Genomic DNA, 19,184 nt, shown 5'->3' with positions numbered 1-19,184 from the left:
GTACTGAAATCTAATCCAGGCAGTCTACTTGCTACCGTTGGCTGTCTACACTGATGCTGATCATATTCACACCATTTTAAACTACCAGAAGCCCTCCCCAGGTTGACTGACGTGATGACACTTGCTGCACTGTCACTCACTGCTCTCCCTGTGACATGTTGTTAAATCTAACTCAACTAGTAAACACCTATTACCCTTCTTAAAGTTTCATCTACTCAGGACTTGCAGTGTTGACCAGTTCTCTAATATCATTATTTCAGAGAAACAAATCACAGGCATAATGTTTTTGAAAGGACTGTCCAAGTGTCCTTTAGTTAACCTTATAAGCTGTAGCCCCTGCCTACACAAAACAAATCATAACTGTAGATTTTACAAGGTCTTTTTTTCCTGTTGCATTTTGAATGCTTGTTACCAATCAGAAATAACCACAGGGGTTCTAAAGCAGGAAGCAGAGTGTGAAGCACCAGCTTCACATATCCAACCAGGGGCCCTCCTGGACCGGGCCAATGGAAACTGCTAGCTTGACTGACACCTGAGCACCCACAGTGGATAACGTCTTCAGGAAACCTCTGCCAAAATACCCCCCTCCCCCCTATTCCAAGCACTTATAGGGTTCCATTTTACAACTTGGAACAGGGGGCCTCTCGCAGAAATGTGACCTAGCATTTGGGGTCCCAGAGAGACCGGGGTGTAAAAAAACAGCGACATGTATGCTCACCCCAATTATAGTGTAACCTCCACTCAGGTCCTGTTGCCTCCGTAACAGTAGAACTGCTCAGTAGTGGTTTGTAAGAGAGGTGAGAGAGAGAGAGAGAGTGGTTGAATGACACTTTCCGTACCGCTTTCGGTGCCCATGTCGTCCTAATAAGAACCACTGATTCTGAATCGACTAGACGAGGCCTGTAAGAGGAGAAGAAGTAGTCTAGAGTTTAGCTCCCCAAATTTAGATTTTATTATCCCCTTGGATGTAGGCCTAAGTCAAAAGCAGTTGTGCATTAAAGTGCAACATGTTTGCAGTTTAATATGTTCTGTATGTAACATGTGGTAAGTAGCATTACATACCTGTACAATTAAGAATGGCTACAACCCTCTAAGGGAGAGTTTTCTTTTCTCTTTTGTTTGTGTCATGTTCCTAAAGATGATTGTAGGGTAGGCCCACACTGTAAATGAATCTCTCTCTTACACAACCTTGTCCACCAACTTGGAGCTCCGGTTTCATATGCTTCACACATGATGTATTTTGAAGACTGTGAGAAATAATCCGAAACAAGATCAACAATCTTTCCTAGGAACACAGTTGATTTATGTCTGTGTCAAAACTGAAGCACCAAACCCAAGATGCATCTACACTCCAGAAGGGAACCAGTTTGATGCAGTAGCCTATGTACCCAACCCATGCTATCACAGCTTGCTAATTGATGGCCAATGAAGTTCACTTTTGTGGTGATCAAATGTTTTGTGAATGGGTGACCATGAACATAGTGGGCACCGCTTAACTGCCCCCTCTATCTATACAGACCCAGGGTTGGATGTCAGAGTTAAATGTCAGTGTAAGGACGTTTTGCCACCTGCGATGATCTGTTACCCAACGACCGTCTAGGTCAGGCCAAGTCGTCAGGGGCTTCTGTCTCCACGGAAACAAACAGTAAACAAACAGTCAGAGTAATGGCTTTACTACAGGCTGATAAATGGGTTAGAATAAAAAAACGCTTCTAAGAATGCCACTTTCATCATTACTGTTAGGAATCCTGTTGTAGAATTTCTCCATCATTTTTCACTTGTCATCTTTTTCCCCATTGGTGATGAAGCTGAAAATAGCCCTAACTGATGACCAGTCACCTCATTTGCCTCTGAAAGACTCACTTCTTTCCCAGAGTAAATATGGCGTATGTGAATCGGTAAATAAGTAACTCAGTAACTGTAATGTAGTGGACATGGTTTACTATAGGTGTGCTGAAAAAAATATATTATTCCGTTTGCTGTGGGGCACACACACACACACACACACACACAAAAACACACACATACACATGGGTGCAGGAGACCCTCATGTCAACAGGATATCCTCAAGTCATTCACACCAAGAATGGAAGGCAACATAGAGGTCGATGCCAGGTTCCACAGGGCTCACATGGACACAGTGCACAAGCATGAATATATTCAGAGCTGTTAGGGCCTCTGCCTTCTGTGTGCACATATAGACATACCGAGTCATCATGGGTTCGATTCCACTGCATGCCCTTCTGGCACTAATAACTCAATCCCCCGATTGACTTGATTTATGGTCACATTACAAAATGGACAGTCAAGAGATATTTTACCCCAATCTTGATAAGAAATGATCATACCAGACAATGTTGCATAACATAAATAGGAAACTAATAAAATAATAACAGTAGGCTACACCAGCATTAGTTTCCATTCATACAAAGTTTCGGGTAAATTGCCACAGTAGATTTGCTGTGGTTAACAAGTTATTCATATTGTACAGAATGCTTGTCAAATAGATACACTTCCCTTAGTCTGTTAAAAAAGGACTAAGTTGTTCCGATAACAAAATACTTTGGTTGCAAGTGTAACAGTACTCTGCTTGCGTTGTGTACAATCAATCGTCGACACGAACTCCAACGTGTAGCACCAGTCATGGAGATTTATTCTGATAGGAACAGCACAAAATTGCACGTCATGCAATGCACGGCTCACCATCCAACTCTGCACTCACGCACTGTACAAAATATATGAACCCCCCCCACCAGACACAGTAAGTTGCTAGCTAGTACTGGCGGGAATTCTTTACAACAAAATGCACAACCATTATTCTCCAAAAAACACTGCATCTTATGTGTGATGTTCGAATAACATTTACAAACAAATTGATATAAATTGTACATTTAAATCATCACTTGGGAGTATAAAAATCACTTTTGACGTACAGTGCTTTGCAACCAACAACTTACCGCTGGTTTGGTGCTTGTTCACTTGTACGATTCTAACTGAAACATCCCCCCTCGTAAGCAAGCTAGGGTAGCCTAGTGGTTAGAGCGTTGGACTAGTAACCGAAAGGTTGCAAGTTCAAATCCCCGAGCTGACAAGGTACAAATCTGTCGTTCTGCCCCTGAACAGGCAGTTAACCCACTGTTCCTAGGCTGTCATTGAAAATAAGAATTTGTTCTTAACTGACTTGCCTAGTTAAATAAAGGTAAAAAATAAAAAAAAATAAAAAAACAGCCAATAAGATGCCATGTTGAGTAGGTGAAGGCAAGACAAAACTAAAACCAAAAACCCATTGGCTTAACAATAAAGTGGCAAGGGGAATCACCAATATAACCCTGTTACACAAGCAGGACTAAGGCAGAGAAGAAGTGTAAAAAAGTCCTGCTCCTCTCCTCTCTACCTAACTTCCCCTCACAGTCCCTTCAGTTTCCCTTAAGTCCCGTTAGTTTGGCTGCTCAGCCTACCTTAATTATCCCTCACCCATCATAGCCCTGCCAATCCCAACCAATCAGAGCGCTTGGAAATGCACATCTGGACACTGCACCCGCCCAGTCAGGTCAGAATGTTATCGTCAACCGAAGGGCAGAACCAAACCAATCAGTTATAAGTATATAGTGGGTGAGGGCATTCACAGCCGACCGCTCAGATGGGTGAGGGCATAACATCCAACCGTTTTTCTGTGGTCCTTCATGCCTGATTTAGTGACCAACAGTTTTTTACATCGTCCGTCATTTCCCCAGATTTAGCGACCAATAGCTTTTACATGGTCCTTCGTATCGTCGGATTCTGATCTGCTATAATTGAGATGTTGAAGTAGCCATTAAAGGAGTTGTTTCCACGCCCCAGGATACAGACGAGTTATCCTGCATCCCTAAGACATACGAGACACCTGTCACCACCCACTTCAGCCCTCAACGCCACACAAAGCCATCATGCACCTGAGGAAGATGAGTTGTGAGGCCCTACAAACCTCTCTCATCTAAGAGACTACCAGCCCTGCTTCAGGCCTCCTCAGTGGTCAGGGAGTGACTACACCCTCAACAGTTGGGAGCTGATGAGAGAATGCGAGTACCTACGTCACGAGCAGCAAGAGATCAGGAGGGCGTGCTCTAGGCTCTCCCCGCCTGAGTCACCACCGTGGGAGCACCGGTACCGCCACTACTCTCCTGACCACCACCACTCCGGCTAGAGCCATTGTCACCGCCACGGGAGCTCCATCACTGCACAGTGTCCTAGCCCGCCAGGCTTAGAGCCCCCTGCCATGCTAGGCCATAAGTTAGCTGCCCCATCTGCAGCTCTGCATTCTCCTGCCCTGCCCCCTGCCTAAGTTGTTAGGCCTATCCCACCAGGTTTAGAGCCCCCAGTCTTGCAAGGCCCCAAGTTCATTGTACTAGGCTCGCAGTCTCCAGACATAGTCAGCCCACAGCTCCTTAGCCCGCCAGGCTTAGATCCTCTTGCCCTGTTAAGCCACAAGTTACCTGTGCTAGGTTTTCAGTCCTCAGCCCTCATCTGCCCTCAGTCCCTAGCACTAGATCATTTGTCTCCAACTACACTAGGTCATTGGTCTCCAGCTGCACTAAGTCATTGGTCTCCAGCTACACTAGGTCATTGGTCTCCAGCTGCACAAGGTTACTGGTCTCCAGCTACACTAGGTCATTGGTCTCCAGCTACACTAGGTCATTGGTCTCCAGCTGCACAAGGTTACTGGTCTCCAGCTGCACTAGGTCATTGGTCTCCAGCTACACTAGGTCATTGGTCTCCAGCTACACTAGGTCATTGGTCTCCAGCTACACTAGGTCATTGGTCTCCAGCTGCACTAGGTCATTGGTCTCCAGCAGCATGAGGTCTGTTGTCTCCAGCTGCACTAGGTCATTGGTCTCCAGCTGCACTAGGTCATTGGTCTCCAGCTGCACTAGGTCATTGGTCTCCAGCAGCATGAGGTCTGTTGTCTCCAGCTGCACTAGGTCATTGGTCTCCAGCTGCACGAGGTCTGTTGTCTCCAGCTGCACCAGGTCATTGGTCTCCAGCTGCACGAGGTCTGTTGTCTCCAGCTACACTAGGTCATTGGTCTCCAGCTGCACGAGGTCTGTTGTCTCCAGCTGCACTAGGTCATTGGTCTCCAGCTGCACTAGGTCATTGGTCTCCAGCTGCACGAGGTCTGATGTCTCCAGCTGCACTAGGTCATTGGTCTCCAGCTGCACTAGGTCATTGGTCTCCAACTACACTAGGTCATTGGTCTCCAGCTGCCCTAGGTCATTGGTCTCCAGCTGCACGAGGTCTGTTGTCTCCAGCTGCACTAGGTCATTGGTCTCCAGCTACACTAGGTAATTTGTCTCCAGCTGCACGAGGTCTGTTTTCTCCAGCTACACTAGGTCATTTGTCTCCAGCTGCATGGGGTCTGTTGTATCCAGCTGCACGAGGTCTGATGTCTCCAGCTACACTAGGTCATTGGTCTCCAGCTACACTAGGTCATTGGTCTCCAGCTGCACTAGGTCATTGGTCTCCAGCTACACTAGGTCATTGGTCTCCAGCTGCACAAGGTCATTGGTCTCCAGCTGCACTAGGTCATTGGTCTCCAGCTGCACTAGGTCATTGGTCTCCAGCTGCACTAGGTCATTGGTCTCCAGCTGCACTAGGTCATTGGTCTCCAGCTGCACGAGGTCTGTTGTCTCCAGCTGCACGAGGTCTGTTGTCTCCAGCTGCACGAGGTCTGTTGTCTCCAGCTACACTAGGTCATTGGTCTCCAGCTACACTAGGTCATTGGTCTCCAGCTGCACTAGGTCATTGGTCTCCAGCTACACTAGGTCATTGGTCTCCAGCTGCACAAGGTCATTGGTCTCCAGCTGCACTAGGTCATTGGTCTCCAGCTGCACTAGGTCATTGGTCTCCAGCTGCACTAGGTTACTGGTCTCCAGCTACACTAGGTCATTGGTCTCCAGCTGCACGAGGTCTGTTGTCTCCAGCTGCACGAGGTCATTTGTCTCCAGCTGCACGAGGTCTGTTGTCTCCAGCTACACTAGGTCATTTGTCTCCAGCTACACTTGGTCATTGGTCTCCAGCTGCACTAGGTCATTGGTCTCCAGCTGCACTAGGTCATTTGTCTCCAGCTGCACGAGGTCTGTTGTCTCCAGCTACACTAGGTCATTTGTCTCCAGCTACACTAGGTCATTGGTCTCCAGCTGCACTAGGTCATTGGTCTCCAGCTGCACTAGGTCATTGGTCTCCAGCAGCATGAGGTCTGTTGTCTCCAGCTGCACGAGGTCTGTTGTCTCCAGCTACACTAGGTCATTGGTCTCCAGCTGCACTAGGTCATTGGTCTCCAGCTACACTAGGTCATTGGTCTCCAGCTACACTAGGTCATTGGTCTCCAGCTACACTAGGTCATTGGTCTCCAGCTGCACAAGGTCTGTTGTCTCCAGCTGCACTAGGTCATTGGTCTCCAGCTGCACTAGGTCATTGGTCTCCAGCTGCACTAGGTCATTGGTCTCCAGCTGCACGAGGTCTGTTGTCTCCAGCTGCACGAGGTCTGTTGTCTCCAGCTGCACGAGGTCTGTTGTCTCCAGCTACACTAGGTCATTGGTCTCCAGCTACACTAGGTCATTGGTCTCCAGCTGCACTAGGTCATTGGTCTCCAGCTACACTAGGTCATTGGTCTCCAGCTGCACAAGGTCATTGGTCTCCAGCTGCACTAGGTCATTGGTCTCCAGCTGCACTAGGTCATTGGTCTCCAGCTGCACTAGGTTACTGGTCTCCAGCTACACTAGGTCATTGGTCTCCAGCTGCACGAGGTCTGTTGTCTCCAGCTGCACGAGGTCATTTGTCTCCAGCTGCACGAGGTCTGTTGTCTCCAGCTACACTAGGTCATTTGTCTCCAGCTACACTTGGTCATTGGTCTCCAGCTGCACTAGGTCATTGGTCTCCAGCTGCACTAGGTCATTTGTCTCCAGCTGCACGAGGTCTGTTGTCTCCAGCTACACTAGGTCATTTGTCTCCAGCTACACTAGGTCATTGGTCTCCAGCTGCACTAGGTCATTGGTCTCCAGCTGCACTAGGTCATTGGTCTCCAGCAGCATGAGGTCTGTTGTCTCCAGCTGCACGAGGTCTGTTGTCTCCAGCTACACTAGGTCATTGGTCTCCAGCTGCACTAGGTCATTGGTCTCCAGCTACACTAGGTCATTGGTCTCCAGCTACACTAGGTCATTGGTCTCCAGCTACACTAGGTCATTGGTCTCCAGCTGCACAAGGTCTGTTGTCTCCAGCTGCACTAGGTCATTGGTCTCCAGCTGCACGAGGTCTGTTGTCTCCAGCTGCACTAGGTCATTGGTCTCCAGCTGCACGAGGTCTGTTGTCTCCAGCTGCACGAGGTCATTTGTCTCCAGCTGCACGAGGTCTGTTGTCTCCAGCTACACTAGGTCATTTGTCTCCAGCTACACTAGGTCATTGGTCTCCAGCTGCACTAGGTCATTGGTCTCCAGCTGCACTAGGTCATTGGTCTCCAGCTACACTAGGTCATTGGTCTCCAGCTACACTAGGTCATTGGTCTCCAGCTACACTAGGTCATTGGTCTCCAGCTACACTAGGTCATTGGTCTCCAGCTACACTAGGTCATTGGTCTCCAGCTACACTAGGTCATTGGTCTCCAGCTGCACAAGGTTACTGGTCTCCAGCTACACTAGGTTACTGGTCTCCAGCTGCACTAGGTTACTGGTCTCCAGCTACACTAGGTCATTGGTCTCCAGCTGCACAAGGTTACTGGTCTTCAGCTACACTAGGTTACTGGTCTGCAGCTACACTAGGTCATTGGTCTCCAGCTGCACAAGGTTACTGGTCTCCAGCTACACTAGGTCATTGGTCTCCAGCTACACTAGGTCATTGGTCTCCAGCATTAGTCGTCCCTCAGTCCCTAGCCCAGGTCGGTCAACAGGCTCCTGCCCCGCTAGGCTCAAAAGTACCAGTTTCTCTAGTAGGCCTAGAGCTCTACCATTCTCCAAGTTCAGCATCAGTTTCCCTGTCAGGTTCCGAGTCGTTCTGCCTGGCAGGTCCAGAGTCAGTTTCCTTGTCAGGTCCAGCGTCAGTTTCCCTGGGAGGTCCAGTGTCATTCTCCCTGTCAAGTTCAGAGTCATTTTCCCTGTCAGGTTCAGAGTCGTTCTCCCTGTCAGTTTCAGCTTCGTTTTCTCCCTGTCAGGTCCAGAGTCAGTTTCCCTGTCAGGTCCAGAGTCAGTTTCCCTGTCAGGTCAAGAATCGGTTTCCCTGTCGGGTCCAGAGTCGGTTTCCCTGTCAGGTCCAGATACATTCTCCCTGTCAAGCCTAAAGTTATCAGCATTAGGCCCCCAGCCTTCAGCCGTTCTAGTTTCGCGGTCTCCAGCTCTAGTCGGTCCTCAGTCCACTGCTCCGCCAGGCTATAGGTTCTCTGTCCCACTAGGTTTGCAGCATCTGCCCTCAGTTGGTCGGCAGCCCCCAGCCTCAGTCGCCAACAGTCAGCTCCCTCTGTGCTACATGCCAAACCACCTGCCCTAGTTCTAGGCCCTGGGTCTCCCGTCCCGCTAGACCCAGTTATCTTCTCTTCTATGTGTGCAGTTAGACAGTTCACAGCCCTCAGCCTGCACTCAGTCACTATACTAGACTATACGTTCCCTGCTTGGCTAGGTTTGCAGCCTCCCACTATACCTGGCGTGCAGTACTCAGATTTAGTACGGGGTTACAAGTCCCCTGCCCTGCTAGGCCCTCCGCTCCCTGACCTGGGGGAACCATCGCTCCCTGACCTGGGGGAACCACCATTCCCTGACCTGAGGGAACCACTTTTCCCTGACCCGGAGGGCCTGCTGTCTCTAGTTCTGAGGGTGGCTTGCTTCCAGCCTTGGACGACTCTTAGCCCGTCCCACATGGGAGACCACCTGACCTTGTCTCTGGGGCACAGCCGGCCCCTGCCTTCAGATCCCTGATGATCCTCACCCAGGGGTCCCCACATGCTCCACCATGACAGTCATTCAGCAGTGGGGAAAGTGTCACCAGCCTCAGCCGCAGCCAGTGAGCTGCCAACGACAGTTGTGGCCGGCATGCCACATTCCTCCGCCGCAGTAGGCGAGCCACCTGCTTCAGCCGTGGCCAGCCTCCAGCATTGCACTCGGCGTCTAAGCATGGGGCCCGGCTGCCCTGCACCAGCCCAGTTAGAGGGCACTCCCGCACCCACGTGGTGTTCCATGGGGTGGCCCAAGACTATCTCTGCGTATCTGTGTACCGCCCTCACGGGGTGGCCCCCTTGTCCTGCCGGGTAAGATTTGGCACGCTAGCAATAAGATTCCTTTCGAGGCCTGTGGCTTTTCAGAGACTGATGCCCTTTAAATACTGTGGCCACCATTAGAGACTGTGCCATTTAGGTTAGAGGCCTTTTCGTGGATGTTAATATTTCCATAAGAAATATTGGGGTGGCTTTAATAAAAGCTAATAAAAGCTGTCCTGCTCCTCTCCTCTCCTCTCTAAATGTACCTAACTTCCCCTCACAGTCCCTTCAGTTTCCGCTTAAATCCCGTTAGTTTGGCTGCTCAGCCTACCTAAATTATCCCTTACCCACCATAGCCCTGCCATACCCAACCAATCAGAGCGCTTGGAAATGCACATCTGGACAGTGCACCCGCCCATTCAGGTCAGAGCGTTATCGTCATCTGAAGGGAGAAGATGCCATGTTTCTGAGGACTTTTTATTGTCGACAGTAACGCGAATGTCTGAATGTTGCTCATGCATTGAAATAACCATAACAATAAGATTCCATGTCATTCGGATTACAAAAATCCTATAAACATCCTCAAATGGAAACAGCTGTGTCTGTGTGTGGTGGTGACTATCAGGATTACACTGACGGGCCTCAACATCATGTTCTAACCATGTTCTAACCGGACAGCACTACTGCAGTTTTTTTTTATTTACATGGTCCATCATTTCTCCGGATTTAGCGACCAATAGTTTTTACACGAAGCGAGAAGGCTCACTCTTGCCAAACTCTGTCCAGAATAAGCCGAACGTGTTTCTATGGGTTTAATATGAAGAGCTAAACTTCTTGCCTGCCTTTCTGCCTTTGGGACCACGACTCCCATTGTTATTGCGGAGATATGAGCATCCCGCCATTAAATACATATCTCTGATTAAGGTAACACCGACATCTTTTAGGGAGCGGTAATGAGGTGACTAATAATGGTTGCAATTAAGATCAGTTGTGCTGGTGAATTTAGCGTATATTGATGGTTTAACTAGACACCAGCTGCCGATAATCTAGTACCATGCAATAAGCCCCATGTTAATTTGATTATATTCAAATAGGCTACATTTTGTAGGCTATCCATTAGCCTATCATATTATTAGCCACATATTGAAAGGTGTGAAAAACGATATTGTGCTACAGTTTTTTCCCCCCTAGCTGAGTTGATGAGCTGATTTGGGCCATCAGTTGATTAACAGATGTAGGCCTACGATAGAATGATACATTTAACTCCAGTGTGGATGTTCGCCCACGTGTTATAGTTAGGCTATGTATAATTTGCACAGATGGGTAGAGTACTGAAAATCTATACTTCAATAAAAGTTCTGTAAATAAGATGCTTATTTTTACTTGAATAAATAACACTCTTAAGAAACTACTCAAATAAGAGTAAAAAAAGTATCCGGTGAGAAAAATACTAGTTACAAATCTCGTTTGGGTATTTTTGTTGTAAACCTTATGGTAAAGTTTGACAGCAAACAAATGAGAACAACAACTTAATGCAACTGATTTGACATTCATTTCTTATTTAAGTCTGCCAGCACCATCTTGCAGATGTGTACCTGTGACTATCAGCACAGCACAGCAAAGACATCGAAACAAAGTCCGTAGACTTTACAGTTTCAATTAAGGTCTTATTCAAAGTTGCCTTAATATCTATCAATGTGCTCAATTTCATAAAAATGTAAATGTTACTCGAGACATTGGAATCATTTTACATTTTCAATAGCATTAATGAAAATGAATTTCAAGTACATGTGATGGTGAATGCGTACTAAAAACATTTACACCAAGTGATGTTTCATTTTTCACTCAGACCGACGGATGAATCTGGGTTTGGTGGATGCCAGGAGACCTGCCCGAATGGAATGCCGACTGCGGGCCAGGCCTAGTCGTCCAACATCAGTGCCCGACCTCACTAATGCTCTTGTGGAAGCAAGTCCCCGCAGCAATGTTCCAACATCTAGTGGAAAGCCTTCCCAGAAGAGTGGAGGCTGTTATAGCAGCACTGTTCCAACATCTAGTGTAAAGCCTTCCCAGAAGAGTGGAGGCTGTAATAGCAGCAAAGGGGGGGACCAACTCCACATTAATGCCCATGATTTTAGAATGAGATGTTCTACGAGCAGGTGTCCACATACTTTTGGTCATGTAGTGTATCATACTAAATGGATGATGAACATCCACAAATGAATACTGCCATATGAAATGGGAAAATAGAGCTATTTGGCCAAGCACACCAGTGTTGGGTTCGGTGTTAAAATGAGAATGCATGAGCAGAAAATAACCCCATACCAACTGTAAAATATGGTGGCTCTTTGACGTTATGGGGCTATTTTGCTTTCACTGGTCCTGGGAACCCTTGTTAAGGTCAACAGCATCATGAATTTTACCCAGTACCAGGACATTTTAGCCAAGAACCTGTTTGCTTCTGCCAGGAGACTGAAACTTATCCTCAAGTGGATCTTCCAGCAAGACAATAACCCGATGCAGACATGAAAATCTACATTTCTGTTTTTTAATTGGCCACAAAATCAACATTTTGCAATGGCCATCTCATTCTCCGGACTTGAAACCCACTGAAAACAAACTAATTGCATTAGTATAAAATGATCTAATTTCCAAATGTTCTTAAGCGTACAATATAGCTCAGTATTTGAATTATTTATTTATTTTCTTCTTTATCAAGGGTGTCAATAATTTCAGACCCCACTGTATATCGGATTTTTAGCAGGTCAGTCTCACTAGTCAACAGCTCATTCTTGTGCCTACTATGTTGTTGGATATGAAGTAGGGGGTCTTTGACTTGGACGCTTCTTATTTAAACAGGTTTCCTTTTTAAAGTCTTAACTTTGGTCTCAAGACCATAAGGGTTTAGTCATTTAGACTATTCTCACACAATACCACAGCCAGCAGGTGAGATACAAATGATATCTAAGGATGTGGGGAATATCCAGCTATTGTGAGATTATTGTGTATTGGTATTCATTTTGTGAAAGGAGAATAACCTCTGTTTCATTAGCAAGCATATTTTGTAATGTCAGGAACAAGGTCCTATGGGGGACCTAAGGGTTTAGCTACATTGTTAATTTAGAGTTAACGTCACACAACAACGTTAGAATAAAATCTCACGATATGGCAGTAAATAAAATGAGTTACAGTATCTTGTCAAACATTTCGTCCTTCGTCTCCCTGGTGTATTATAAATATGTCTGACATGCCAAGGCTGAGTGCAATCCCTTCTCATTAGGAGGGTGAAAGTGTTGGCCTAATCAACGATAAGATGTTCATATGCTATCCCCATTAGCCCCCGTGTATGTATGTGAGCACGTAATCAGAGGGGGCCGGAGACACCACCAGGCATCCAGACCTGAGTTCAGTCATTTCAAATACTTTAGTTGTGCTTGACTGAGTTTGGCGGATGCAATGGAACCAATGGGAAAAGTCCCAAAAGTGCAAACCCAGCCCACCTGGCACTCAAACACCCTAAAGCAAATGCTATGCACTCAAAGGTGTCTCTCCTAGCCAGTGGCTTACTCTGTGGGGAAGGAGGCACCCCCTGTCCCCCCCAAGGATTTGATTGCCACGCATCCATTTTAAAAGGCCGTCATCTGAAGTTGATGTCGATGTTTTTGCAGATACGTAGCTAACTAACCAGGCATGGAGCAAGAGGGTTTGAAACCCGACACTCTAGTTCCGGAAGGCTGTGAGTTCCTCGGAATATCCTCTTCTGCATTCTACATTCTATCTCCTCGGCTCCCCTTCATGCTCTGTCCGAGAATTATTTCACTGCTTGATCATATCAAGCCCTTTTTTTAGTAGACAGCAGTGGCGGACGGCAGCTTCCAATCCAAACATACCTGGGTTCAAATAGTATTTGAAATAATTGAACATACTTTCTCTGTGCTTGATTGAGCTTACCTAGCTTTATTCGACCAACATAATACTCCCAAACTACAAACCCTGCACCAACTTACACTCCAGGCAGGCAAAAGCAAACGCTTAAAGTGTTTGAAAGATTTCAAATGGTATTTGAACCCAGGTGTGAATCCAAGCCCTGCCTGGCATCTATAGAGGGATCAGTTCCAAGACTGAGACGCTGTCCTCTTCACGGTTGTTAATCAGGGAAAGACATCAATGTTCTTCTGGAACATTCATTTTTATTTGAGTAATAACTCATGTTATGTATAGTATATAGCAGGGGCGCAACTTTCACTGGGGACGGGGGGGGGGGGGGGCGTTATGACCCCCCCCCCCCCCACACACACACACACACACATTCTGAAATTGCAGTTTTGGTCCCCCCAGTTTTATCATTGCACTGTGATACCAAAAATGGCATTGATGTGCTTTAGGACCATGCGGATGTCTCAGAGTGGTCGGACAGGCTGTGTGAAGGCAAAGCTTCTGAAAGACTGGCTGGACCAGCACAGGAGAGTTGAACTGAGGCAGCTGCTGTCAGTCTGTATGTGTTGCACTCATTCTCCAAGTTGTAAAAGCAAGCAGAGCAGAAACTGGCTACTCTTTAGTTGACTGATGTAGCTGGTAAGGTAACTGCTGTTTAACTTAACAGAAAAAAAATGAAACTAGTGTTTATTCCCAGTGCTGAGCTAGTAGTGTAACTGACATGTAACGTTAGCTAATGTTTCATCCCCTCTTGACTGAGGTGAATGAATTAGCTAGCTAGTAGCTACCACAACCATTTTCAGCTCCAGCCTGTAGCTATCTGTCAGGTAACGATATGAAGTGGCCATTATTACTATCTAACAGCTGTTGTTTGTAGCCTTTTTGTCCCGTTTCAGCAGAAGTAAATTAACTTAGCTAGCTTTCGCCAGTTGATGTACCGTTTGAGAGAGAGCTGGCCAAAAGTAGGTATTCTTTTTGCCTCATTCACACTAGACCTGAATCAAACGATTAAACCAGAGGCCAAATTAAGCGATAATTCAGATGTTTTTTTTGTGCATTGTGAGTTTTTAATAGAGTCAGTATAGCAATGTAATGTTCTTGATTTGTCCGTTTTCCTAGTAAATTCCCTACTTTTCACACTGACACAGTGTTAAACAGCTCTACAGGCTTCACTGTCATGGTGCACCATCAGTACACAAATCAAATTTTATTGGTGACATACACATATTTAGCAGATGTTATTGCGGGTGTAGCGAAATGCTTGTGTTCCTAGCTCCAACAGTGCAGTAATATCTAACAACTCACCACAATACACGCAAATCTAAAAGTAAAATAATGGAATTGAGAAATATAGAAATGTTAGAACAAGCAATGTTGGAGTGGCATTGACAAAAATACAGTAGAATATAATACAAAATAAACAGTTGATGTCGGAAGTTTACATACACCTTAGCCAAATACATTTAAACTAATTTTTTCACAATTCCTGACATTTAATCAGAGTAAAAATTCCTTGTTTTAGGTCAGTTAGGGTCACCACTTTATTTTAAGAATGTGAAATGTCAGAATAATAGTAGAGAGAATGATTTATTTCAGCTTTTATTTCTTTCATCACATTCCCAGTGGGTCAGAAGTTTACATACACTCAATTAGTATTTGGTAGCATTGCCTTTAAAATTGTTTAACTTGGGTCAAACGTTTCGGGTAGCCTTACACAAGTTCCCACAATAAGTTGGGTGAATTTTGGCCCATTCCTCTTGACAGAGCTGGTGTAACTGAGTCAGGTTTGTAGGCCTCCTTGCTCGCACACACTTTTTCAGGTCTGGCCACAAATCTTCTATGGGATTGAGGTCAGGGCTTTGTGATGGCCTCTTCAATATCTTGACTTTGTTGTCCTAAAGCCATTAACACCCCAGCAGACCTACAATCTAAGCTAGATGCCCTCAATCTCACACAAATTATCAAGGAAACCACCAGGTACAACCCTAAATCCGTAAACATGGGCACCCTCGTAGATATTATCCTGACCAACTTGCCCTCCAAATACACCTCTGCTGTTTTCAATCAGGATCTCAGCGATCACTGCCTCATTGCCTACTTCCGCTATGGGTCCGCAGTCAAACGACCACCTCTCATCACTGTCAAACGCTCCCTAAAACACTTCTGCGAGCAGGCCTTTCTAATCGACCTGGCCCAGGTATCCTGGAAGGATATTGACCTCATCCCGTCAGTAGAGGATGCCTGGTCGTTCTTTAAAAGTAATTTCCTCACCATCTTAAATAAGCATGCCCTTTCAAAAAATGTAGAACTAAGAACAGATATAGGCCTTGGTTCACTCCAGACCTGACTGCCCTTGACCAGCACAAAAACATCCTGTGGCGGACTGCAATAGCATCGAATAGTCGCTGTGATATGCAACTGTTCAGGGAAGTCAGGGACCAATACACACAGTCAGTCAGGAAAGCAAAGGCTAGCTTTTTCAAACAGAAATTTGCATCCTGTAGCTCTAACTCCCAAAAGTTTTGGGACACTGTAAAGTCCACGGAGAACAAGAGCACCTCCTCCCAGCTGCCCGATGCACTGAGGCTAGGCGACACGGTCACCGATAAATCCATGATAATCGAACATTTCAATAAGCATTTCTCTACGGCTGGCCGTGCTTTCCTCCTGGCTACCCGAACCCCGGCCAACAGCTCCACACCCCTCTCAGCTACTTGACCGAGCCTCCCCAGCTTCTCTTTCACCCAAATCCAGATCGCAGATTTTCTGAAAGAGCTGCAAAACCTGGACCCGTACACATCAGCTGGGCTAGACAATCTGGACCCTCTCTTTCTAAAATGATCCGCCGCCATTGTTGCAATCCCTATTACCAGTCTGTTCAACCTCTCTTTCATTTCGTCCAAGATCCCTAAAGATTGGAAAGCTGCCGCGGTCATCCCCCTCTTCAAAGGGAGTGACACTCTAGACCCAAACTGTTACAGACCTATATCCATCCTGCCCTGCTTTTCTAAAGTCTTTGAAAGCCAAGTTAATAAACAGATCACTGACCATTTCGATTCCCACCGTACCATCTCCGCTGTGCAATCCGGTTTCCGAGCTGGTCACTGGTGCACCTCAGGTATGCTCAAGGTACTAAACGATAACATAACCGCCATCGATAAAAGACAGTACTGTGCAGCCGTCTTCATCGACCTGGCCAAGGCTTTCGACTCAATCACCTTATTCTTATTGGCAGATTCAATAGCCTTGGTTTCTCAAATGACTGCCTCGCCTGGTTCACCAACTACTTCGCAGATAGAGTTCAGTGTGTAAAATCGGAGGGTCTGTTGTCCGGACCTCTGGCAGTCTCTATGGGGGTACAACAGGGTTAAATTCTCGGGCCGACTCTTTTCTCTGTATATATCAACGATGTCGCTCTTGCTGTGGGTGATTCCCTGATCCACCTCTACGCAGACGACACCATTCTGTATACTTCTGGCCCTTCTTTGGACACTGGCCTCCAACTGCTCTTAAACGTTAGCAAAACCAAATGCATGCTGTTCAACCGTTCTCTGCCCGCACCCGCCCGCCCGACTAGCATCACTACTCTGGACGTTCAGACCTAGAATACGTGGACAACTACAAATACCTAGGTGTCTGGCTAGACGGTAAACTCTCCTTCCAGACTCATATCAAACATCTCCAATCCAAAATCAAATCTAGAATCTGCTTTATATTTCGCAACAAAGCCCCTTTCACTCACGCCGCCAAACTTACCCTAGTAAAACTGACTATCCTACCGATCCTAGACTTTGGCGATGTCATCTACAAAATAGCTTCCAATACTCTACTCAGCAAATTGGATGCAGTCTATCACAGTGCCATCCGTTTTGTTACCAAAGCGCCTTATACCACCCACCACTGCGACCTGTATGCTCTAGTCGGCTGGCCCTTGCTACATATTCGTCGCCAGACCCACTGGCTCCAGGTCATCTACAAGTCTATGCTAGGTAAAGCTCCGCCTTATCTCAGCTCACTGGTCACGATAACAACATCCACCCGTAGCACGCGCTCCAGCAGGTATATCTCACTGGTCATCCCCAAAGCCAACACCTCCTTTGGCCGCCTTTCCTTCCAGTTCTCTGCTGCCAGTGACTGGAACGAATTGCAAAAATCGCTGAAGCAGGAGACTTTAATTTCCCTCACTAACTTTAAACATCAGCTATCTGAGCAGCTAACCGATCGCTGCAGCTGTACATAGGCCATCTGTAAATAGCCCACCCAATCTACCTACCTCATCCCCATATTGTTTTTATTTACTTTGCTGCTCTTTTGCACACCAGTATCACTACTTACACACCATCATCTGCTCATCATCATCTGCTCATCTATCACTACAGTGTTAATCTGCTAAATTGTAATTACTTTGCTACTATGGCCTATTTATTGCCTACCTCCTCATGCCATTTGCACACACTGTCTATAGACTTTCTTTTTTTTCTATTGTGTTGACTGTATGCTTGTTTATTCCATGTGTAACTCTGTGTTGTTGTTTCTGTCGCACTGCTTTGCTTTATCTTGGCCATGTCGCAGTTGTAAATGAGAATGTGTTCTCAACTAGCTTACCTGGTTAAATAAAGGTTAAATATATTTTTTTAAAGAAATAAAAATCCTGACGGGTTGCATCACTGCCTGGTATGGTAACTGCTCGGCCTTCGACCGCAAGGCACTACAGGGGGTAGTGCGTACGGCCTAGTACATCACCGGGGCCAAGCTACCTGCCATCCAGGACCTAAATACCAGGCAGTGTCAGAAGAAGGCGATAAAAATGGTCAAAGACTCCAGCCACCCCAGTCATAGACTGTTCTCCCTGCTACCGCACGGCAAGCAGTACCGGATGGCCAAGTCTAGGTCCAAGAGGCTTCTAAACGGCTTCTACCCCCAAGCCATAGACTCTTGATCAGCTAATCAAATGGCCACCCAGAAAATTTGCAGGCGGTGCAGTTGCCGTACCAGGTGGTGATACAGTCCGACAGGATGTTCTTAATTGTGTATCTGTAAAAGTTTGTGAGTGTCTATGGGCCAAGCCAAATTTCTTCAGCCTCCTGAGGTAGAAGAGGTGCTGTTGCACCTTCTTCACCCCACTGTCTGTGTGGGTGGACCATTTCAGATCGTCAGCGATGTGTACGCCGAGGAACTTGAAGCTTTCTACCTTCTCCACTGTGGTCCCGTCAATGTGGATAGGGGCATGCTCCCTCTGCTTTTTCCTGAAGTCCACGATCAGCTCCTTCGTTTTGTTGACGTTGAGGGAGAGGTTATTTTCCTGGCACCAATCCCCCAGGACCCTCACCTCCTCCCTGTAGGCTGTCTCGTCATTGTTGGTAATCAGGCCTACTATAGTCGTGTCATCTGCAAACATTATGATTGCGTTGGAGGAGTGTGTGACCACGCAGTCATGGGTGAACAGGGATTACAGGAGGCGGCTGAGCACGCACCCTTGTGGGGCCCCTGTGTTGTGGATCAGTAAAGTGGAGGTGCTGTTTCCTACCTTCACCACTTTGGGGTTGCCCATCAGAAAGTCCAGCACCCAATTGCACAGGACAGGGTTCAGACCCAGTTCCTCGAGCTTGATGATGAGCTTGGAGGGTACTATGGTGTTGAAGGCTGAGCTATAGTCAATGAATAGCATTCTTACATTCCTCTTGTCCAGATGGAATAGGGCAGTGTGCAGTGTGATGGCGATTGCATCGCCTGTGGATCCATTGGGGCGGTAAGCAAATGTACTTCTGTTTTCAAACCTTTCCCTTGTGAGTAAAAACAAATAAAAAGTGGGGGGAATGTTTTTTTTGGGGGGGGGGGGGGGGGGGGGGGGGCTGAAATTTGATATAGAGGATGTCTTAATTAACACAGTTTTAAGTGTTGTTAGATTTGTTATGCTATTGGTTAAAGGTGCAGCACAATATTGATTATTGAATTACCTTTGATCTAGTTTTATCGATCACTTACCTAGCTTGACGACGGGGGAAGTTTTGCTTACCCACCCACTTCTAAAACC

The sequence above is a fragment of the Salvelinus fontinalis genome, chromosome 9, assembly GCF_029448725.1.
Source record: "Salvelinus fontinalis isolate EN_2023a chromosome 9, ASM2944872v1, whole genome shotgun sequence".
Taxonomy (NCBI): domain Eukaryota; kingdom Metazoa; phylum Chordata; class Actinopteri; order Salmoniformes; family Salmonidae; genus Salvelinus; species Salvelinus fontinalis.
This window is presented reverse-complemented; position numbering follows the sequence as displayed.